Source organism: Pinus tabuliformis, chromosome 7 (assembly GCF_031772625.1).
Source record: "Pinus tabuliformis cultivar Carrire ecotype Pingquan chromosome 7, CPIR1, whole genome shotgun sequence".
NCBI lineage: Eukaryota > Viridiplantae > Streptophyta > Pinopsida > Pinales > Pinaceae > Pinus > Pinus tabuliformis.
This window is the reverse complement of record NC_142293.1, coordinates 42,208,206-42,233,361: the sequence shown is the minus strand read 5'-3', so window position 1 is coordinate 42,233,361 and position 25,156 is coordinate 42,208,206. Positions and strand designations below refer to the sequence as shown.

At 35.7% G+C, this 25,156-nt stretch overlaps 1 pseudogene; it reads left to right on the top strand.

Annotated features, from left to right (window-relative positions):
• The first annotated feature begins 8,179 nt into the window (after window positions 1-8,179).
• LOC149245141 (ribonucleoside-diphosphate reductase large subunit pseudogene) overlaps window positions 8,180-25,156 on the top strand; it is a 58,361-nt pseudogene continuing 41,384 nt past the window's right edge.

The following is a 25,156-nucleotide window of genomic DNA, read 5'->3' as shown; positions in this document are numbered from 1 at the left end:
ATTCGATAAATTGTTACACGTCATTTTGTCACCATTAGGAAAATGAACACCAAAGACGAATCTCTTGCTATCTGATGAAGTGTTCCAAGAATTCCCCTACAATGTTGGAAGCAAAAAAGTACCAAAGAAAACAAGAATCCTAGATTACATTGCTCAAAAACATATTTTTAAGCATTTGCACGATTTCCCTAACCATTGCCTGCACAAGTGCAATTTTGGCCATTGTGGCCTATGCAATTCTGCACTTTGTCTTCCACTAAAAACTATGAAAATCTCTTAATGTGGGTTAAAATAAAAATGAAAGTCTAGAAGCCTTGTTGGGGGAATATTTCTCAACAAAAGGGCCTTGAGCCCCTACATACTTGGGCCTAATCCCTTGGTTCATGAATCAAACTCCCTCTCTTTGTGAACGCTAATCCCTCTCTTTACGAATCTCATCCCTTGAGAAACGGATCTTAAACCCCCTCCTCTTGGCCTATAAATTCAACACATACCAGAGGGATTAGAAGGAATTTGGAATGTCAACTTATGCTGTCGGATTAGGGCTAGAAGCTTGTCACCTAAGGGGAGGATTGGAGACCATTGGGAGGAGGCTTACATCATCAAAGCTAAGGTTGTATTGCTCCTTCTTATTCAATATTAATACAAGCAATTATTTCTTTCCTATTTTCACTTGTTATGATGTTATTTGCAAATCTCCTTGATCTTTTGCATAGTTTATAATTGAATACTGGATTAACATGGTGATCTATGCTATGTTGCAATTTCCATTCACTTTGTGTTTCACTCTTTATCTATGTTATGCTTTTATTCCTTGTTCATTTCTGTTTATACAAATATTATTTTAAAGCAGCGAGGAAAGGATTTTGAAAGCATTGAAAGGAAATCCAAAAGAATTTTGTAGAAAGGTAAGAGGCTCTTGCACATTTCATAAATCATATTTAAGTTATATATTAAGGAAAGGTAGTAGTTACTTGTCTGTTTTTTTCTAGATTTGTCTTTGAATCTAGGGAGATCGCTCTTGTCCGCAAGAGTGATTTATTGCCATAACAAATTGGCGACCATATTGGTGAACACTGTTTTCTTCATTATATCCTCCTATGACCTTTGATCGCTTTATGTAGCCTTGATTGATTGTGTTTTGAACCTTGAAAGTTTAAATTTTTGGACTTGTGGCTTTATTTTTTATTTTACTTAAGTTTTTCTCAATTTACGCATTTCTCCTTTAGCAACAGTGCACAAGTTGCACAATTTTACATTTAGCAACAATGCATTTGCAAACTGAACTTAATTGATTACTTGCGCAAGTTTTTTAAAAATTGAAAATTTAGTGATTTTCTGGGTCTTCTCTGTTTTGGTCATTAGTCAGAGGTTTGTCCAATTTATTAACAATTTTTTGGTGTTTTTTGATTCCATTTTTGGGGGATAAATCGTGTATGAGTGATAATTTCTTTCGAGTGTCGTCTCTTTTGATCTTTGGAATTTCACGAAATTTCAGTTTGAGCTTTCTGTTAATGAAATCTCAAATTACATTTGATTCCATTTGGGTTGCATATTATTTTTGAAATTTCCTTTACTTACACTTGATTGGTTCTTTTATTGCATTAGTGAAAGAAGATATTGTTGTGCATAAGTAGTATTGTTATATTGTTCTTTCACTAATCTGGAATCATTTTGTGTTTGTTCTGAAGAATTCTCTTGCATAGATTATAGTTGCATGATTTTGCATCAAATTGTGCATAGTTTACATTCTAGAAAAGTCAACTGTAGATTTAGATCAATGTGTTTGATTGTATTTTTGAGAAAAAACACTTATCTTTACAGTTTAGGGTTTTGAGTTTTTGTTGGTTTGTTGATCTATCAAAAAAGAGTCTTTCGCTTATGGATTGGTTGTGTCAGTCTCTTTTCTTTCAGTGAATCTCATCATATATTCATTTATGCCTCTTGTAAAGAGTTATTTCATCGATTGAAAAGCTAGTGTCTCTCATTGAAAGATAGTCCTGATTTGAATTTGCATGTTTTTATGCTTGTTTTAAACATAAAAAGAGAAAAATTTCTTGGAATTGATTTGCATTAGTATTTTCCTACTGAAAATTAGTGCATTAGAGAATTTGTTATGTTTTCTCTTATTTATCAATTCTTGCATTGTTGGAAGTGAATGAAACCTCTCTCCTTACTTTAGTTAGGATTCATCGAAGTGAAAAGATTACATTATCATATTCGATTGCATTTAGTTTTGAGTCAAGTTATAACACCATTAGTTTCATATCCATCAACCTACTGAGTAAACAACAACCTAAAAAACAATGCTAATAAAATAAATTAGACTTTTTATATTTCTAGGGCTCATTACACCTACATTAGATAATATTGTAGGGATTTGGAATACAAAAGTGAGTTAATTTTTTTTTTTTGGTAAAAAAACAACCCCCCCCCACCCCCGCCATTATTCACTTAATTCTTATTATGGTGGACCCTTTGATTGAATGGTTAGTCATATTGCTATTTTATTTTGAGAATTTAGATTGCTTCAATGAGTTCAATATGTTCCTATCTTCCTATCATAACTTTTTGATCTCATTTGGTTGTTTGGTTTGTAAATGGCACCTAATTGAAGATTGGATATTTTTCACTGCCTTGGCCTATTAAAATGTATAAATTGAACATTACTTTTGTTTTATAAATTTATTTATTTGTAGATAATTAATTTTCAATTGTAAATATTAATTTATATTTTATTCATAGCCCCCGGGACCAAGATTGATCTAATTAAGTGGCTTTAGGTTAGATCTTAACCATTAAACAAATGGTTCTTTTTATGTAAATGAAATAATCAGAGATATTGAACTTTTGACAAAGGAGGAATCCTTTTAGAATTCCACAATGTCAAAACCCTGATCTATATTATAAGTGGCATGGAGAGCATATTAAATTCGAAATATATATGTGGAAAACCCTTTTTATAAACTTCGGAGTATTAAAATAAACATATCATATAACCAAAGTCCGACCATTATATAAAGTCACTATAATTTATAAGCGGTTGTCGAAGGACCCATTTGCCACATCATTACTCCCGCTCCCATCAGGGTCAACAAGCTTTTAATAACTCTGATACAACACTCCCTCTAATCTCCAACTTTCAATAATCATATCCCTCTGATCTTTGACTTCCAATATCTACCAAGATTTGATAAGTCGGACCCGATATGTATATTAACGATGGTCTAATTAGAATATCATGTCCGCATTTATATTGGAACTTTTAAATGGTAACAATTGTAAAAACCTTGATATCAAATATTTGATACAAGGCTCCGATATAATGGACCCGATAAAGTTATTAAAGGGAGTTGAATATGATATTGCATCCACTCCATATTAGAGCCACCCAATATCGCAACTATTTCATTTTGTCTCATTTTAAAAGTTCTGATGAGCTTACCTCCAATACCACTAAGCTCTTGCCACTTGTCACTCTTATATACGACCTCTTTTTCATTAAGTAAAAAACCACTTAGTTATGAAGTTGGGCATAAGAAAAGTTAATTTACATTTTATTTTTATAATTTGTTTTTCGTTGTAAAAATATTATATGAAACTAATTCTGTTTTTGTTTGACAGAGAAGCTTTCAGGGCAAAAGAAATAGATCCAGTCAGTATTCTCGATGGAACCCCACCAAGTGGCATAACATTGGATAAGAATAGATAAAGGTGGTTGAAACAACGAGGCTAAGGTTGGACTTCACCGTGAAAAGTGAAATTATATCATGTCAAAAGCAAACCAAACTCATCAGCACGTACCAAACAGGGTGATTTTTCTCAAATGTGGCCATCTACATTTGGATAGAACCCCAACCAAAGGAATCATTTTGTTTCATTTTCTTTTAATTAACTCAGTTGTTGAGAAATAGAGGGGATCTTTTCATATTTCCACTTCGTATAAATACCCATCTCTGATTGTGAGAAAGGGGATTCGAATCTGAGAGAAAAGAGGCAAAGTAATACTAGAGCTTACAACTTGCTTGTATAGATGGAGTTAACACTCATTTGCACTATGGTAGTTAGATCAGATCCATTTGTGTAGACAGGGAATTGATTTAGAGACATTAGAGGACCTGCACTATTATATTTCTCTAATGTTTTATGTAATTGATTCATTTTTATAATAAGATATATTTCCTGTAATAAGAGGTACAACACTATTGCTTTCTCTATTTTTGGAAATAATTTCTTCAGATTTCAAATTAATTTCAGGAGTATGAATATGTATGTGGCTTTTCAGCAGTATTGTTGATTGTTTACTGAAATTCTCATTTAGAATCTGGTCAAGCTATATTGCAGGGTTAATAAAAAATGAGTTTTGAAACTAGAACTTGCATAAGGACAAACCTTTATCTCCTTGAGTTGCTAGCTATCTAACAGTTTAATCTTATAGATGTCCTACTTTCCACATGTCATGTATTTGAACTATTTCAGTAATGTGATATGAATATTTTTTTTCTTATGCGTATGCTTTATTGGGAATTAGAGATGTTTGCAGTTGGATGTCTGTTAACTATTTAATAGGAATTTATTTGTATACATTTTCTCAAACAAGGATTATATCTTGGAACTATTTCCTTTATCTTATTCCAATTTCAGCGTACATCTATTTCTTTTCCTATTCTTTTCCTTGCTCTTGATTGAGAGAAAGACTAATCCTTCCTTCAATCAAGATAGGTCTAGGATTATATGCATCTTAGATTATACTTTGAATTTAGTTCTATTTTCTGCATCCTAGAAGTCCCCTCATAGAGGGGCATTATTTAGAGTGTTTGGTTGGGCCATTAAGTCATCTTAAGGATCACTTATTACCTGATCAACAAGAAGAGTCGATTTGATGTCTCTTATTTATTAGTAGGTGAAATTCATACGTTAAGCGATTAGAGATACAGAGAAGGTAACTGGACTTAATCTAACCCATTGGAAGCACTACTTCAATGAAAAAGGAGTTGCTTTAAGTTCCTGACTAGGTGGTCTCCCTTAGAATGTTGAAGGGTCATTTTTCCCAACCAACACTTTCCAAAGTTTCAAAAAAAAAATAGAATCCTGTGGTAGGGAATAAATCCATCTATTATAATTTGACTCTGGGAAGCTCCTCTTACATGGGAGTTAAGCACGATATCATATCGGACCCAGTGAAGTGATCCACTTGATTGGTTACGGTAGTGTAATTTTCATGCATTAAAAATAATGTTGAAAGGTGCTTGGGAGTCACTTGAAGGATAAACCTTAGATTGACCATGTTTAGGAACCTTCAAGGGGATTGAGATTTGTTACTCTACCCTTGCATGTAAGTCTAATCTACAACTGTCCCCCCAAGTCAAGTTGTTGTATGTGGTAACCTTAGAGACCATTATCATAGGGCTTTTACCCAAGGTGATGGCGAGGGGGAAGTCCCTGATGTACCATGAGCAAATGTTGATTAGACTAAATTGGACCTTTTTGGAGGGTATTCTTCATTAAATATGGAATAAGTGCAATTACTTGCAACAGATTATGGCCCTTAAGAAAGTTGTCAGCGTAGTTGATTCCATGTTATAAATTAAATAACAGAGCTTTGAAACACATACAATATTGTGGAAACAAAAATGCAGAAACACATAAAACAAGAGAAACACATATATACATGGTTCACCCAATTTGGGCTATGTCCACGAAGAAACAACCAATCCTTCCTTTTATAATCCAACAAAATGAAGAGATACAACCTACAACAGATCCACTATAATTTCGTCTTCTCTCTCACACAACCTCCTCTCTCTCTTTCTCTCATAATAACCATCCACAACTGCAATAATATTCCCTCATACAAACTGAGGGTTTCCTTCTAGGGGGAAAACCGTAAATTAACATAACTTCTACCATCAGATCATTCACCTAATAAACAAACCAGGTTGACTACGAAATTAAAATATTTTACAGGGAAAATTTGCAACTATTTTTAGCTTTGGGGGTGCTGCCCCCAAACCCCCACCAGGGTGGGGCTCTTTAAAAGTAGTTTTCGCCCCCTTGGACCTCGCTGGCATCTATCATACATACAATGTTTCCACCCCATTTAGGAACTAGGCTCCAACGTGGCTGAGACCTCTGAATCAAGAAGATAATCAAGCTCCACACCCAAAATTCCACCTACTCTATATTTAGCCACTTTTCACATTGATCTCTACGATGTTTGGTTTCATCAACTAATCTAGGTGGCTCCAAAAATATTCAAGATACAGAGTGGCTTTGGAAAAGATCAAAAATCAAAGTCATTGGATTGAATTAGAATTAGGTTCAAATCGAATATCTCATCGTAATATTTCCAACATCATGAATTTCACCTCAATCCAGGTTCGTATGTGAAATTTATGGCCCATCAAAGTTCTGGTCAAACTAGGTCCAGTGGCACCAGTAAATAAGCGAAAAATTGGCACTTCACGGTGACGGAATCTGGAGATGGAAAAGGAGAAATTATTGCCTACTTAAAAAAACTAGTGACCTTAAAAATCCATTGATTGTTTAGGCGACAAATTGTCACTTCACAGTGACAGAATCCAGTGACGGAGAAGGTGAAGTTATTGCTTACTTAAAAAAACCAGTTACCCTTAAAAATCGATGGATTGTTTTTTACTATCTTCTTTTAAATTAAAAAATCAAAAAACTATAAAAGGCTTGGTTGGCCGGAGGTCAAAACCATCCAATTGGGCCCACCCGTGTCGCACTATTTTAAAATATGTTTCAACGACTACCAAGAAAGGGATCCAGCGATGGGTCGAACTCGCTTAGCTCGGGTGGGCCAGTGTGCCAATGGGAGGCCCCATAAATGTGACAACCAAATGAACAATGCAAATGTTGTATGATAAGAGCCAAATGAAAACAATGTAAGTCCCCGGTTTGGAACCCATGACCCACTCCCAAACCAACACCTTAATTCGGATGCCACGAACCAACAGGTCGGTGGGCCTTCGTTGGTAATTCTGCCCACGCAATTTTATATAACACTTAATCCTTCACTCGATGGGGAGGAGTAGGAGCACCCGACCAACAGGAATCGAGAGGCCAAGTTGCAGGCAGAACTAGGACCACACCCCAGGCCAAAACTGCGCCCATGCGAGCATGAATTTCAAGAAATATTCCTAGGGAATCTTGGGAGAATATTTTTGTAGGTAATCCTAAGGGAATCTAAGGATTATTTAGAGCTCCAGAAGCCACTTGATTAGAAAAGGGTCAAGTTTATAGTCATTTGGCACAATTTCATGCCATGAATCCACTGGTGATTTCTGTTTTTGTAGCTGAGCTTTGCATTTTCATTCCATGCTGGAAAATGGAGATATAAAGGTCATTTATGTAATTGATATTAATTTGATTTTTGTCTCCATTTAATGAAAGAGGCCTCCCCACATTGAACAAGGCCCGGAGACCTAGCCCACATTGGGTGAAATTCCTCATCAAATCATCTTGTGCCTTTGATCTCATGGTTTCTTCTGATTTATGCTTCTTTCATGTGTTTATGTTATTTGGTTACATGCTCTTTTATATTCAAATTTTGTATGCATCCATGAAGTAAAATATTCGGATCAAGTTTGGTTTCAAAGAAGGTCTTCTTGATGCGAGTTGCATGAGTGAATGCTAGCCAGGAAAAAGCTCCAAAGGGTGGAAGCAGAACTCAAATTGTTATGCTCTTGACCTACGAGAAGATACGAGAATACCAAACATGCGAAGAAATATAACTAGAACACATAAGAATAAGAAATAACAGCAAGTATTTTATTATTCAGAAAAGGAAAGAAATGTTCACTTGCCTCTTCGAGGGGGCAACCTCCAATAGAGCTGAGCTCAATTACAAAATAAGACACGATGCTCCTCGAGGGGATTCTCTATTCTTTATATAGGATTCATACATGCAATACCATGGGTCAATACCATGGTTCTTATTAATACCATCTATCTAATACCATGGCCCATTTGAAACTAACTGTGGTCTCTTCTTTAAATGTGGGTCAGCCACTTAAAATTATTAATATGGGCTTTATTGACTCTTTACTTAACTATAACTATGACTCGAACCTATTACATAAATAACGGGGTTAGGGTTGGACCCTAACACATATCCCTTGATGCTGAAGTGGGGTGTGCAACACGAAGACAGAACATGGCAAATGAGGAAGTTAGAATGGAGGAAGAGCGAAATTATCACAAGATAATCTTCACCATGGCAAAGAAAGTTGATAAGTTGTTTGTAGAACATGAGAAGACAATCATGCCTAAGAAGAAAGAACCAGATGACCATGCCTTGGTAAATCATGAAGGTGGAAGAGGAGAGTTTGTTGAATCACCCTCTCCATCCTCTAATGACATTTCTTCTTCTTCCTCTTCTCATCATTCTAACAGGAATCATAGGAATGCATCTAAGAAGCCATTTTTTAAGATAGATGTAGAGTTTTATTTGCCCACATATAATGGAGAATGTAATGCATATAAATTAAACAATTGTATTAGACAGATCGAGGTTTATTTCTGGATTCAACATATCGAGGAGGATGAGGTGAAGATCCCATTAGCATCTCTTCGGCTGAGTGGCACCGCTCTCATCTTGTGGGAGAGAAAGTTGATGAAAGAAAACAAAAAATTGGATATTCTCCTTTCATCTTGGTCCAATTTTGTTTATGCATTAAAAGATCAGTTTTATCCTTTGGGTTATCGACAAAAGGCTTTAATGGAATGGAAATATTTGAGACAAGGAAAGGGTCAAAATGTACAAATCTTCATAGAAGAGTTTAGAAAACAAGCTTTGAATTTGGGTATTTCACTTGATTCACGAGAACCTATAACAAAGTATATTGGTGCTTTAGATAGTTACATTAGGAATTCTTTGTTGTTATTTGAGCCTACTGCTTTTGATGCGGCCAATGTGAAGGCCATTCAACTTGAAATCAGGGGCAAGAATTACAAAGAAGAGAAACTAAAGAAGTCATCTTTCAAACCTCATAATGGCAAGTTCAATGGAAAAGGAAAGGGAAATGATAAGACTACAACTACAACCAAGAAGGAGGAATGAGCAAAGACATCTTCAACATATTTCAGGAAGGAAGGCCATGATGATGAACATTGTTGGAATTTTCATCTAGATTTGGAACCGAAGATATTTGGTGGAAAGAACAAGAAAAAGACGGCGGCAGTTGTACAACAAGACCTTGGATCCAATTCTGTTGATGAGACATAGATCATTGTAGTGGGCATACAGATCATAGGAGTGGGCATGAAAATTCTGAATTGCATGCAAGTACAATTTCTTCAAATGAGTCTCTTGTTAATGAATGAAAGAGGATTGAATTTTTCCACATTAGATTCATAATGAAACATACTAAAGTGGAAACCTTGTTTGATCTAGGCTCACAAGAAAATTTGATTTCATAATCCTTGGTTAAGAAGTTAGGTTTAGAGACCAAGCCTCATCTGAAACCCTACCTCTTGGTTGGGTGTGTGATAAATCCAAATTACATGTAACCAAGAAATGTAGAGCTAGATTTGTGATTACTTCCAAACTAGTAGATGAGGTTGATATTGATGTTATGCCCTTGGATATATGTGGCATTGTATCGGCGAGTTCATATTTGTATGACATAAAAGCAATTTTCTTTCGCCATGAAAACAAGTATCATATCATGAAATATGAGGTGGAATACATTGTTAGAGCTCATTGTGCCAAAATCATTGTCTATCTTGTAAGTGTAGGTCATATGAATAGATTTATCAATTCTAGAAAAGGGTACATGCTCATGGCTTTGAGAGAAAAAGATGCAGAGACATCTGAAGCTTTCCAAGGTTGTGATCCCACTCATAAAAAGAGTTATATGAAATTATTTATAACTATAATGGGATTTTTAGGAACTAAGTGGGTTGCCTCCAAAGCATGAGATTCACTTGCAGTAGGATGCTCCTTTACCCAACATTGGTATGTATAGGTTTTCAACCATTAAGATGGAGGAGATAAAGAAGCAGGCGTAGGAAATGTTGAACTAAGGGGTCATAAGGCCAAGTTCTTCTCCATGTGATTCACCTATTGTGTTGGTACCAAATATGGCTGGCACATGGAGGATGTGCATAGACTATAGGGCACTCAAAAAAATAATGGTGAAGAATCGGTACCCTCTCCCTCACTTTGATGATTTGTTAGATCAATTAAAAAATGTTGTCTATTTCACCAAAATGGACTTGCGCAATGGATTTCATTAGGTCAGGATTGTAGAGTAGGATGTATGGAAGACTGCATTCAAGATAAAATATTGCTTTTTTGAATGGTTGATGATGTCATTCAGACAATGCAATGCTCCGACCACATTCATGAGGACGATGAATGATATTTTCAGACCTTTTCTTGATGATTTTGTACTTGTGTATCTTGATGACATTCTTGTTTTCAGTAGAACATGGGAAGATCACGTGAGTCATGTTAAAAAGGTGCTTGATGTTTTGTGAACAGTCAAATTATATTTCAAAATGCCTAGGTGTGAATTTGGCAAGACCTCTTTGGTTTACTTGGGTCACATTGTCAAAGCTAGAAAATTAAAAATATATCCTTCTAAAATTGATGTGATTGTAAAGTGGCCTAAAGCCACCAACGTTACAAAGGTTTGTACATTTTTGGGTGCAGTACAATACTGGAGAAGGTTCATTGCCAACTTCTCTATCATTGTATCCCCCTTACATGCATTGACAAGGGTGAAGCAAACCTTTCAGTAGGGAGGAAAACAACAAAAAATATTTGATACACTAAAAGAGAAGATCAATACCACACCAGTTTTGGCCTTACCTAACCTCCAACATGTTATGGAACCAACTCACAAAAAGATAGAAAAGATAGATGAATGCCTTAGAAATAAGCCTCTTCAAGGGGGCAACCTCCTTTACATTACACAAATGAACAATTCTTAGATGATACAAATGACAAGACCTCCTTTCTATATATAGGAGTCTAAGGGGTCATAATATAATTAGAGCCGACATAACAATAATACTATAAGGGCACAATAAAAACAATAGTGGGCTTCTATGGGGCACAATAATAGCAATATGGGGACTACATAGGCACAACAATATAATAAGGGGGTTGTAATAATAACAATAAGGGGTTACACTAGTAGTATAGGGACCTAACATGCCCCTCTCCTTAAAAAAGTGTTGTCGTCAACGCTTGAGTAGTTCTTGATGGTTCTGTATAAGACTCTTGTCCTCCCATATGGAATCTTCAGTGGGTAAGTTCTTCCACTTGAGGAGATACTCTGAAATTGATCAATTTTGTAGCTGTCGTTTCTTGTTTCTATGACTACTCCAGGTTCCAATATGATTTTTCCTTCCTCGTCAAGTTCTGGAAATATTGTTTGAATTGGGATCTTTTACAACTTTTGAATGAGTGGCCACACTTCTTCATCCTTCTTCCGTTCATCCCTTGCTTCATTTATCCAATCTAGTTGGATAATAGAAATAGCACAAAACAATGCTTCCACATCCTCATCCTTTCTTGAGAGTGCATTTGCAACAACATTTTTCTTCCATTTTTTGTAGATTATTTCAAAGTCATAATCCAACATATTTGTGACCCATTTTTTTGTTCTTCTAAATATAGTCTTTGTTATAAAAAGTATTTAAGACTATCATGATCCATTTTTACCTTGAAGTGTCTTCCCATTAGGTAAGCTCGCCATTTCTTAAGTGCATGTAGTATTTCCAACATTTCCTTCTCATAAATAGCTTGCTTGAGACGTAGCCATAAAATACCCAATCACCTACATCAAAACTTCTTTCACTACGATGTTGATTTGCCTGTTGTTTCATTCAATTCTGCATCAAAGTGGCATTATCCTTTAAAAGTTGGAGAACTTGTTGTTGATGCTCGATGTGATCTTTCACTACTTGAATCTTTTTATTCTTGATATGCCCATCTATCTTGAGAGTTTGAGGAGTGGTAATTTCTTCCAATGCATTACAGGATATGGTCGGATTCATTTCTTGATGCTCAATGTGATGTTTCACTTCTTGAACATTTTTCTTGTTGATATGTCCTTCTATCTTGATAGTTTGAGGAGTGGTAATTCTTGCCAATTCATTACAAGATATGGTTAGATTCATTTCTTCTTTCTCGATGCGATCTTTCACTTCTTGAACCCTTTTCTTCTTAATATGTCATTTTATCTTGATAGTTTTAGGAGTGGTAATTCTTGCCAATGCATTACAAGATATGGTCGGATTCATTTCTTCTTTATTGATGTGATCTTCCACTTCTTGAACCTTTTTATTCTTGATATGTCCTTCTATCTTGAGAGTTTTAGGAGTAGTAATTCTTTCCAATGCTTTACAAGATATGGTCAAATTCATTTCTTCTTTCTCTAGGGTTGGTTCTTGGTGTATATCCTCTTCTTTTGATGTTTCTTGATCCTTTTCTTCCTCCTCTTCACAATCTATGTAAAATAATTTCTTCTCAGCACACTTGTGACCTTTAATGTATTTGTTATAACAATTGTAACAAAGCCATTTTTCTCTTTTTTCTTCCAATTCTTGTGGTGTCAACCTTGTAGGTTGTGGAAGGCTAGGAGAAACAAAACTTCCATCTGTATAGTTGTGAGGGGTAGACATCCTTGTTTCCATAATTTTTCTTGCCAACCTGAATGCCTTCTCCAATGAATTAGGTTCCCAAAGATGAACCTCATGTTAAATGTTATCTTTTAAAGTCTGTATGGAGACATTAATCCTCTGCTTCTCTGGAATATCATTTTCCCTTATATTCAATTTTTGATAGTCCTCAATGTGCTCTGCCATTGAACACTTTTGTTTGAGATTTATCAATTGGCTAAATAAGGTGTTGCTCTTTATATCCTCATAATGTGCTATCATTTCCTCTTTGAAAATTGACCATGTAACAAGTGGTTTATGAGAAAAAAGCCCTTTATACCATAAAAATTGATCCAGTTCTAAATGTGAAGATGCAATACGTACATTTTGTAATAGTTGCATCTCATGTACCTCAAAAATATTTCTCCATCTGTAGTATCCAATTTTCTGGATCCTTGCCATAAAACTTCCTCATATCGCCCTTTCTTGATTTTAGGAGCTCGATCTTGAAACGACTGTAACTCTATAATTTTATATCTCCAAGGTCAGAAATTTGGTCCTGCAGTAGCCCTCTGCATTCTCTTTCTAACACCGCAAATTTGATCAAGATTGGATTCTACAAGGACGCGTTATGTCAAATCTCCCACAATGACCTGATTATAGACTGGTTCAGTAGAGCGCACTTGTACGAAGTGCCAAGTGTCCCTATTTCAACCTTAGGATCTGAAAAATATACACAGAAAAATATCATCCGTCCTCTTTCTTTAACTTCTTACGAAATGTCAATCTGATGCTTAGAGAGAAATTTATGATGAGTTTCCCAAGGTCACCTGTTTAGAATGTAATTCGAGAGTCTGCAAAAACCCTAACTTCCTCAGATTATATCTCCAAAAATATAGTGAGACAAGATCTAAAATTCAGACCCAAGCTTCACCAAGATTTTGGTTCAATTGGGTTTTAATTTCAAAGTCTGAATCGTTGTAGAAAAAATATTATAACGACAATTCCACGATGACCTATTTGAGATGAAATTCTAGAGCTTGCAAAAACCCTAACTTCCTCAGATCATATCTCCGAAAATATAGCGAGACAAGATCTAAAATTTGGACCCGAGGTTCAGACCGATGTCTTCTCAAATGAGTTTTTTTTAGCTTCTGAAACTTCGCAGCAAAAAAGTTATAGAGAAAATCCCACGATGACCTGTTTGGAGCAGTGAAACCCTAGAATCCAAAGCTCTGATACCAAATGTTATGGAACCAACTCACAAAAAGATAGAAAATATAGATGAATGCCTTAGAAATAAGCCTGTTCGAGGGGGCAACCTTCTTTACATTACACAAATGAACAATTCTTAGATGATAGAAATGACAAGACCTCCTTTTTATATATAGGAGTCTAAGGGGTCATAATATAATTAGAGTCAACATAACAATAATACTGTAAGGGCACAATAATAACAATATGGGGACTACATGGGCACAACTATATAATAAGGGGGTTGTACTAATAACAATAAGGGGTTATACTAGTAGTATAGGGACCTAACACAACAACCTTTTGAGATCGAGACAGATGCCAGTGGGTATGCCATGGGAGCAATGTTGATGCAGTAAAGGAAACCTATATGTTACCATCAGAGACATTCTCCCAAGCTATTGTGAACTATCCCACATATGACAATAAGTTGTATGCCTTGTTCCAAAGTATGAAGAAATGGAAGCACTATTTGATTGGCAAGGAGACCATTATTCACACAGATCACCAGCCCTTGCAATACCTCCAATCACAAACCAAGCTTCAATAAACACGTCATTTCAGATGGGTGGGATTCCTCCAACAATTTAACTTGGAAATAAAATAAAAGAAGGGAACCAGCAACAAAGTGGAAGATGCTTTCTTGCCCTCCTATTTTTGCATCTATAGTTTTTCAAAATGCTTCTTTATCTTTTGAAAGTTATGTTGAACAATATGTAGATGATGATTATTTTAAGGATATTTATGCAAAGCTGACTCATGGATCGCAGGTGAATAATTACCATTTGCAGGGAAAATTGTTGTGCCACTTTGGCAAACTTTGTATACCCACCAATGAGAGAATACATGTAATTAGAGAGACACTTACCTCTCTTGTGTTAGGTCATTGTGGTGTAGGGAAAACTTTGTGTCATTTGCATAGGTTGTGTTAATGGCCTCACATGAAAAATATTGTGACTCGATATGTAAATGGACATTGTGTGTTGTGTTCAGTTAGAAATCCCGCTAATAGAAAATTGGGGCTCTACACACCACTCCCCGTTCTGATTCGTCCATGGGAAAGTGTGTCAATTGATTTTGTTGGTGGTTTTCCTTTATATAAGAGAGGTCATGACTATTTGTATGTCGTTCTGGATCGATTTAGGAAAATGTGTCTTAATGACTTGTAAAAAGAATATCACTACAGACAAACTGCTCATCTCTTCTTCCATTTTGTATGGGTCCACTTTGGTCTTCCCACATCCATTGTGTTTGATCGAGAATCTCACTTTCTTGGAGAGTTTTGGATGAGTTTGTGGAGAATTATGGACACAAACCTGAAGAGGAGCACGACACTTCATCCATAGACCGACAGGAAAATAGAGGTTGTCAACTGCACAATGATAAATTTACTTTGAGGCTGTTGTGGCAAGCATCCAAAGTTGTGGGACAAGAAACTTCCTTATGTACAACATGCATACAATTGGACAGTGCATTCATCCACTCAAATCTCACCGTTCAAGACATGATTTGGATATTTTGCAAAGGGTCCCTTGGACATGTTCTTTGGGTGAGAGGAAGATTCCAGTAGACAAGATGACATGGACAAAGCATATAACTTCATTCAACGAAATTAGATGATTCACCAAGCAGCGTAGGAGCAGTTGGAGAAAAGTCAAGCTCAATACAAGGCTCGACATCATAAACATCGAGTCGATCAACAATTCCAGGTTGGAGATAGAGTGTGGCTCCACATAAACAAAGATAGAATGAAAGGGGAAGTAAATAATTTGAGACCAATCCGATATGTCCCATTAACCATATTAGAGAAGATTGGAGACAATGCTTTTTGCCTCGATTTTCCAGCATACATGCAGATGTACGTAGTGGTGAACGTTGAGAAATTGAAGCTTTATGAGCCTCCTTTGATCATGGACACCAAAGAGGTTGGACAGATTCCTATAATGGATGACTTTTCACTTGAATACTTGGACAAACTACATGAGGATATCATTATCGAAAGGAGGACTAGGACTTCACAATAGGGAGACGTGGAGTACCTTCATATTGGTTTCAAGGGAATCCATCCAAGTAACGCCCGATGGATTGAAAAAAAGAAAGTGAGGGAGCAATTACCTCACTTTCCAATTCGCTGATAAATCTTTGATGACCCAAAAGCTCGTTAGTGGGGAGGAATTGTTAGGACCTCATATCGTCCCTTTTTTACCATACATTTTGCCATGATATCATCCTTTTCAACTTACATTTAAAAGTCCTTGTTAGTGTTTTAAACCAATTATCTCAAAGGTATGTAATGATTCTTCTCACCACTATACGTTTAATTATTTAGCATATAATCACAACATCTTCATAGTTAATCTTTGAATTATTAAGTGTTGAACAGTTAAAGAATGATGTGAAATCCGCATTGCTGAAACAACCTGGAGTTTGCGAGACTATTTTTGCAGTTGCTGAAACAGTAAAAATGGCACGCGAATCTTGATGTTGAAACAGTTGAGATTTGCGTTCTAAATTTGACAGTAGCAAAGGAACTAGAATTGATCACCGAGGAAGCTGTTACACTGGATGTAACACCTATAATCTAAAGACAGCATTATTGTAACAACGTTTTGTTGACGGAAAATTGATTTCCATATTTTTGTATAATGGGTTAAAATAATATAAATCTTTTGTAATAGATGTCTCCTCTTTATAAATAGGAGACATCTACATTAGAAGGGGATGAACAGACTGTGGAAAAAGGCTTAGCTGAAGGAACAGAACTGGAATTCTTTTTTGTAATATGACATATTGATGGATGAATAAGATTTTGTTCTAAACATCTTTTTCTAGTTCTTGTTTCCTAGGGAATCTTGTGAGAAGGATAGGGCCCACCTTCATCACAAGATTCACCCATTATATTTCTGCAGTGTGTCAAGTGTGTCTTTTATTCATGCCTTGTTAACAAGTACTGTTCCCTGAATATTGTTTATAATACCTTTTGTTGAAACTCTGTTTCTTTCTCAATTGATTGTTGTGTTATTCAAAGTTAATTCGTGAGTGTTTCACTAGTGATTAAGTTACCGAGTGAATTTGCAAGCTAGTTAATCAGAGGCAGGTGTTGGAGATTCCCACTCTGGGGATAGGGTCCTGACTCTCTATTACAGCACAGCCATTGTTTTCCTTTGCAGATTGATTCTTTTTCATTATATGATTCTTTGAATGGAATTAAGCATTCTTTAGTTATCTGCAATAGAGTGTAATTGCTATAATGCAGAGTGGAGCTTCAATTTTTTAATTTAAGGTGTGATTTGTTTGTACTACAACTTTTGTTGCTTTTAAAATTGAGTGCATATAGTACGCAGTTGCCTTTGAAATAACAAGACTTCCCTGGGTTGACAATTAATGTCACACTTTGTTGTTTAATTCAATAAGCAATTAAAGTGACCAACAAGAATGATCCAGGTGGCTCTAGAAATACTCAAGATTCATAAGTGGCTATGGAAAAGATCAAAAATAAAAGTCACTAGATTGAAGTGGAACTAGGTTCAAATTGAATATCTCGTCGTAATATTTCTAACAGTGTGAACGCCACCTCAATCCGAGTTCGTATGTGAAAGTTATGGCCAATCAAAGTTCTGGACAAACTAAGCCCAGTGGGAGCACTAAATAGGTGACAAATTGGCACTTCATGGTGACAGAATTCAGTGAAGGAAAAGGTGAATTTGTCGCCTTCTTAAAAAATAGGTATTAAAATTGGAAACTAGGGCCAAACTCCATATGGATCATCTTATTCATGGCTAATAATATATTTATTAGATTCCTCTCGTCAAGAGGTGTAGGATTGATCTAAAGATCATCCGATTCCGATAAGTATTTATGGAGATATGAATTTATTTTGATAATGGAATAATTATCAAGCCTACCAACAACTCATGTAGGCTCAAAAGCCCAACAGTGGCATCTATTAAATCATCAATTGTTGTGTATAAATATAGGAGGTATTTTCCTCATTTGGACACACTCTCTCATCACATCTCTCTCTCTCCCCTGCGCAGAAAAGAGGCTCTTCTATTGTGAAGAAAGAGACTCTTCTCTCACATGTGTGGAAGGAAGGACACAGATTTAGGGCTGCAACTGCAGATCAGAAGTTTGACCAACATTGACCATCTTTCTCCCTCTCTAAACTATGCTGTAGGTGGATCAGACTCTCCTTAGGAGGCCGCATTTTTTGGTGAAGGAATCAAGCTGATCTAATGGTTGGTTTGCAAGATATTGACTGCCCTAGTTTTGATATTGATGTCGCTGATGTCGTTGATCTAGGTGATCTGACAGATATTGACTGATTTCGTTGATGTCGCTGATCTAGGGTTTGCTGCTACTGATATAAATAATATTTTTGTACTATTTCTCTCTACTGAATTATTGAAGATAAAAGAAGATTTGATCAAAGGGTTTCCCCTATTAGGGTTTGTCCCTGACTAGCTGCCACATCTTGTGTCTCTTGTCTTGGCTTATTTTCTGTCAATCGTTTAATGTTCTATCTACACTTTACTTACTATACAGGTGATTGCTAATCTATGGATAATAATAATAAAAAGAAGTAAATTGCTCTAAGCATAGAACATACTATAACTTAACAATAGGTGACCCTTAAAAATCAATGATTTGTTTTTTACTATCTTGTTTTAAATAAAAAAAATAGAAAAAATATAAAAGGATTGGTAGGTCAGCTATTAAACCCAGCCAAACGGGCCCAACCATGTTACACTATTTTAAAATTCATTTCAACGACTACCAAGAAAGGGAGTCGGTGGGGGTCAAACCTGCCTGGCCTAGGTGGGTCAACCCACCAAAGGGTGGTCATCCCATAAATGTGACCACCAAACAAACAACGCAATCATCGCATGACAAGTGCCAAACAAAAGCAACGTAAGTCCCTAGTTTGGAACTAGTGACCCACTCCCAAACCAACGCCTTAATTCAAATGCTGCCAACTAATAGGTCAGTGGAACTTCACTGGTAATTCCACCCACACAATCTTATATAGCACTTAATCATTAGTTCAACGGGGAGGAGGAGGCAGACCCGACCAATGGGAATCGAGACGCTGAATTGCAAGCAGAACTAAGAGCGTACCCCAAGTCGAAATTGTGCCCAGTGGGCACGAATTTCAAGAAATATTCCTAGGGAATCTTGGGAGAATCTTTTTTAGTGAATCTAAAGATTTCTTAGAGCTCCAGAAGTCACTTGCTCATTCTTGGGTGTGGAGCCTGATTATCTTCTTTATCCATAGATATCACCACATTGGACCCTATTTTGTAATGTGGCGGCAACACCACCCGTAATATTTGCGCTGTAAGGGGGGTCCAGGTGGGGGGGCAACAATCTTTAGGAACCCCCCCCCCGGCGAGGGATCAGGGGTAGTGCCCCCAAAGCTAAAAATAGATGTAAAATTGCCTTATAAAATGTTGTAATTTCGTGGTCAATCTCAGTCATTCATTAGGTGGATATCTTACAGTAGAATTTATGTTTAATTTAGGGTTTTTTAACCTAGAAGGCAACCCCTCACTATATATGAGGGAATTGCATTGCATCTATGTAGATCTGTATCCTTAGTGAGAAAGAGAGAGGAGATTGTGTGAGAGCGAAGAGGGAATTACAGCAGATCTCTTGTAGGTTGTATCTCTTCAGTTTGCTGGATAATATAAAAGGAAGGATTGGTTGTTTCCCGCGAATGTAGCCCAAATTGGGTGAACCATGTATATCTGTGTCTCTCTTGTTTTATGTGTTTTCTTTGTTTATATTTCTGCAATATATTTTATGTGTTCCATTGCTCTGTAATATATAATTTTCTAACAAATGGTATCAAAGCCGAAGGTCTATTTGGCTGATAAACTCATAGGAGAGAAGGGTTCCTGGTTCGAGTGGGAGTAATGGCGAAAGATGGTAGGTTTAGGGTCGAAAAATTTAATGGCCAAAACTACCAGCTATGGAAGATGCAGATGGAAGATTATTTGTACCAGAAATATCTATACCAACCATTGAGCGGAAAGACAAAGAAGCCGACGAGTATGGCAGACACAAAATGGGATATTCTCGACAAAATGGCACCTGGAATAATACGGCTGTGCCTAGCGGCTTCGGTCACCTTTAATATTTCAAAGGAAACAAAAACAGAGGGTTTAATGTCAGCATTGGCCAAACTATATGAAAAACCCTCGGCCTCAAATAAGGTATTTCTTATGAAGCGTTTATTTAATATGAAGATGTCAGAAGGTGGATCTGTTGCTGACCATTTAAATGAATTTAATACAGTTACCAGTCAGTTAAGTTCTATAGGGTTAACTTTCAATGATGAAATTAGGGCTCTGTTATTTTTGTCTCATTTCCCAATGCGAGAAAGTTGGAATGGTTTAGTTATGGCCATTAGTAACTCTATCTCTAGATCTAGTACTTTAAAGTTTGATGATGTTTTCGGTGCAATCCTTAGCAAGAAGATGCATCAGAAAAGCTCCGATGAGACATCAAGTAATTCTTTGACTGCAGAGGCTAGGGTAAGAAAAATGGAAAGAGGAAAGAGCCCAGGATATTGTAGTAAGTCAAGGAAAGTCAGATCCAAATCCAGATCAAGGATGGTGTGCTAGAAATGCGGGAAGAAAGGACACCTGAAGAAAGACTGCAAGTCTCGAAAGGGAAAAGAAGGAGATGTGCAGCAAGAAAATAATCATGAAGTGAATGAAACATGTGATGTGTTGCAAGATGCTTTGATTCTTTCATTAGAAAATATTATTGATGCCTAGGGTGGTAGATTTATGGGCCTCATTCCATGCCACACTTGATAGGAAATATTTTCATGATTATGTTTAAGGAGATTTTGGACAGGTTCGATTGGGTGATGATAAACCCTGTAAAATCATTGGAATGGGTGAATTTTTTATAAAACAGCATAATGGAAATCAATGGCTATTGAAGGAGGTAAGTGCTAATCTAGGTTGTCATTGGTGTCAATATGGCATTGACTGAGGTGTCAATACTCTTGAGAAGCTTGGTTCTAGATGATGATGTATTGCCCTAAGAAGTTGCCAAGTGTTTGATCGGTGATCTAGTGCCTAGGTACAAACCCTTGATGTGAAGAACTACATTTAATGAAGGCATACGTGTGATGATGTTATACTCTTATATGTCCACACTTAATGATGGTACTTGATGAGGGTTGGAAGACTAAGTGATGATGTGATTGATGATAGAAAGAGACTTTCCTAATGATACAACCTACAACATATCATTGCACCATTATATGATGACACGAGATGATATGCTCATTATTGCATACACTAACGATGACATAAATACAACACTCTTACATGATGACACACTCATACATTGAAAACAATGAAGAACCCATTGTCCCAAACATTACTCATGCTGTCCTAAACTTTTTATGCATAAAATTTAAGGACAGTCACAAAGAAAAATATTTTTTGCCAACTTAGAGGCATATTTTCTCAATGGGACCTAGACCATCTTAAAGAGGATTTTTTCCTCTTTCCAATGAGCCCTATTGACCACTACATGTCAACGACCCATAGCAGTACACCCCCTTTTTTCGCAAAAGGGATAGTGCCTGATCGATGTGTTCATGATGTCCAGCTATCATCTTTAGCTTGATCATCATCTTATAATGTAAACCCAATCTGCATGTGTATAATGTAAATAATATTAGAAAACCCATGTCGTGTATGTAATTACCTAGGTAAACCTACTTTTCTGGTGACGATCTACATTCCAAGAGGTTTTTTGTCTCACCAATCCATTCTCAGATGGTCGGGAGAGTTTTCCTTCAGCCTTACCCCAAAGACGAAATGGATTTTGTCACTAGGATCTTAGGGGATTCCTAGTGTTCTAGATCGAGTCTATGTAAAAGTGATTTGGGAATAATCCTAACTATTTGGTTAGGTTATTTTATTACAAATTGCTTGATCTGCTAGACTATATTTTGTGTCACAGAACCGGGTAGTCTGTGAGGGTATTTTGCAAATGGGTCTTCCCCCTTGAGATGTAAAAATGTAAAATTCATGATGTAAAGTGTCTTGAGGGTTAGAAAAATAAATTTTCCCCTCATAGGTTAATTAATTAAATTTTCTGGCCAAAATTAATTAAAATCCTAAACCAGAAATTTAATTAATTCTAGGTCCTAAGTAAATTTAAATTCTCCGAAGGCAAAATTTGTTACTCAAAAAATAAATTTTAAGAGGTCTAGGGACTAAGGTAAATTGATTATTTTGTTAAATTTTAAGCCTTTGGTCCCTCAGGTTAAGTCAAAGTCAAAATTTTGAGGAAATTAATTCAAAATTTTAATTTTCGAATTAATTAAAATGCATTTAATTGAAAATTCAAATTTCCTCAATAATTTAAAATTTTGACGGATGAGATTAAAAGAAATTTTGATCCTTATCAACGGTTGAAATTGTTTTGACGAGGATCACTCAAACTAGCCATTGGAGGATTTATCTTTAAATAGGAGGTTGTTTGTCAGTCAAATCATTTGATCTATGGATCATGTACTAAGCTCTCAAGTTCTATTGTATACTTTTTTGAATTAATGCAAAAGTCTTTGGGGTTTCAACGTGCTGTGGTGTTCCTCTTCATGAATTTATGGTAACATTGTTTTAATTTTTGCTTAATATTATGTGAAAACTATCAATCAATAGCTCGCTTAGAATAATTTGAATACAGGTATCTTATTCAGTTTGTTGGATCTAGGGTAACATTTTCAATTTTGATTGAAGTAGCAGGTATCTCTATTTCTTCATAATTTTATTGTTGTTCTATTTCTCTACTTGATTTGATGGTTGATCTAGTGTTTGTAGAAGATCTCTCATGTTATCACTGAGAATTTGGGAATAGTTCTCGGTTGGACCAGCCAACTCTCAACACATATTTTCTGAAGAGCCTACTTCATATAAGCCTCTGGATTTATCTAATGATAATCTTTTTTTTTGCAGGGTGTTTTTGGGCTAGTACCTCTCTAAAATTTCAAAATCTTTTAAACATTTTGGGAAATTTTGATAGAACTGACTATTAAGAGCCTTAGATTATCAGATCTGGGAGCGCAGTTGGACTCATACTCCTCAAATTTGATAGATCTGTAAATTATTTATATAGATATGTTATTTACTTATCTAGATCTGAAATTTTGTAACATAATTTTGAATTTTAACACTTGGGTTTTTGGGATTTTCTCTATTTTGTACTGGGTATTTGGTTTTTCTCTTTTCACTTGTGCATGAAAAGATCTGAGAAATCAGCTAAGAAAATCTTCAAATCTGAGCTAGATCTAGACCCTGGAGGGAAAGATCTAGGCTCAAAGATTGTTTGTAGGAATATATCTGAGAAATCAGTCAAGTAAATCTTCAGATCTAAGATTTTTCATGCAAATCTGAGGATTTTGAGACAGATCTAGGCCCTGAAGGGCAATATCTTATCCCAAATCTTTTTATAATGCCAACCTTTAAATATTTTGCAATAAATCTGAATATTTGAAGCAAATAATTTTTTTCAGAACAAGGGTTTCAATTTTTGGGGCTCCTAAGCCTAGATCTGCCTTCTCCTAGCCCAACTCTAGTTCTATTGGGCCTAGTGCTAGCTCTCATTGGCCCTAGATTCCCTTGCTCCATTTCTGCTTTGAATCTTTAATTTTCTGAAGCTAATCATTGGTGGGTTTTTGTAGAAAATTTGGTAAAAATTTGTGTTTCAGATATTGAAATTTTTTTGGCAACTTTGGCAAGTGATCTTCAAGGCCTGGGGCCTAAGGGTTTGATCTCTAAACCATCTTTTTCCTCATTGTTTTCTACAACAGTCATATACCTTTCTAATAGTGGTGAAAAACACATCTAAGTGGTTTGAAATTAACTAAAAAATTGCTAAATACATTAATAAGTCATTTATGTTTGATTTGTATTTATAATTTGGCCTAGATCTACATTTTGGGTCATTGTTATCTATAAATAATTCTTTTTCTGAAGTCTAAAATATAACAGCGAAAAAATTTCATGTGGGTTAGCCTAAAATCAGTTCCTAAGTTGTTTAATACATTAAGGAATTAATTTCTTGAGTTGGGAATTCATCATTTGGCTTATTTCATGTTTTAATTGCTGGCTATAATAAGTATATCAGATCTGATATAATTCCGGAAATCACATCATAACAGCTTGAATTTTTTTGATAATTCATGTGAGCAAGTTTGGAAAATTTTCGGTAAATTTTTGGCATAAAGATATTATTGATATTTTACTATTTTCATTGTCATATTGTTGCTGTCATAAAAATTTTCTTACTGCTTTCCTAAAAATTAATTTCTAAAAATTAAGTACTTTGTCATGGAATTGTGATAAAATGCATATCCTTTGTTTCATAAACTGAGTATTTTTTGAGCATCTGTTGATATTAATTGCAAAGAAGTTTTTGTTCTCTTTGAGCTATCACTATATCAGAAATATTTGAAATAAGCTTGTGTTCTAATTGTAATATCTTCAAGGGTTTAATTTTGAGTCTTCATTTAATAAAGCGAACATTTCATTTGGGTATTGGAAGTTTCTGCAACATAAGCATCTTTTCATCTTTGAATCTAACTTCATCTCATCTTCTCATCATCTGGTGCATTTGCATATAAGTTAGTTTTGCATAAATAAAATTTACTTCCAAGCATAAGCTTGGTCGATAGAGAGATAGGTATCCATCCATCTTTGCTTGAATAGCCTGATTTTAATAGTACTTAAAACGGTGACCTTACAAGAAAGAGAGAATAGATAAAATCATAAATACAATCAAGCTCATTAGAAGAAGGATGAAGGTGATTAGATCTATTTTTAAGGGCAAGTTTACATCTGTAAGAAGGCCCCATTAGTATAGGTGGACAACTGTTGTCTTAAAGATGTTTTTCTCCTCCTGTAATTTGATTTCTGAGCAAGGAAATCAGCCACATTTCTGAGCAGAAAGAAGGAAGATTTTTGTGTGGTTTAGGAGAGGGTTATCTCCTGCATATTAGCCGCAATCTAGGTAGAGAAGGAAAGTAGGTCGTAGGCCTTATTCTATCCTAAAATAGAGCTGTGTTTAGGCAGTGTTGGGGCTGGTTATTAGCCCAAAGAACAGCAAGCAAGACATGGATCTGTTATCACCTCCTTGAAGACCACCTTTGAAGTTGTGAACCATTGTTGAATACATTTTTGATCTCTTGTTGGAGTAGACTACAAAGGACCTATTGTGGATACTATTTGGGTTGAAT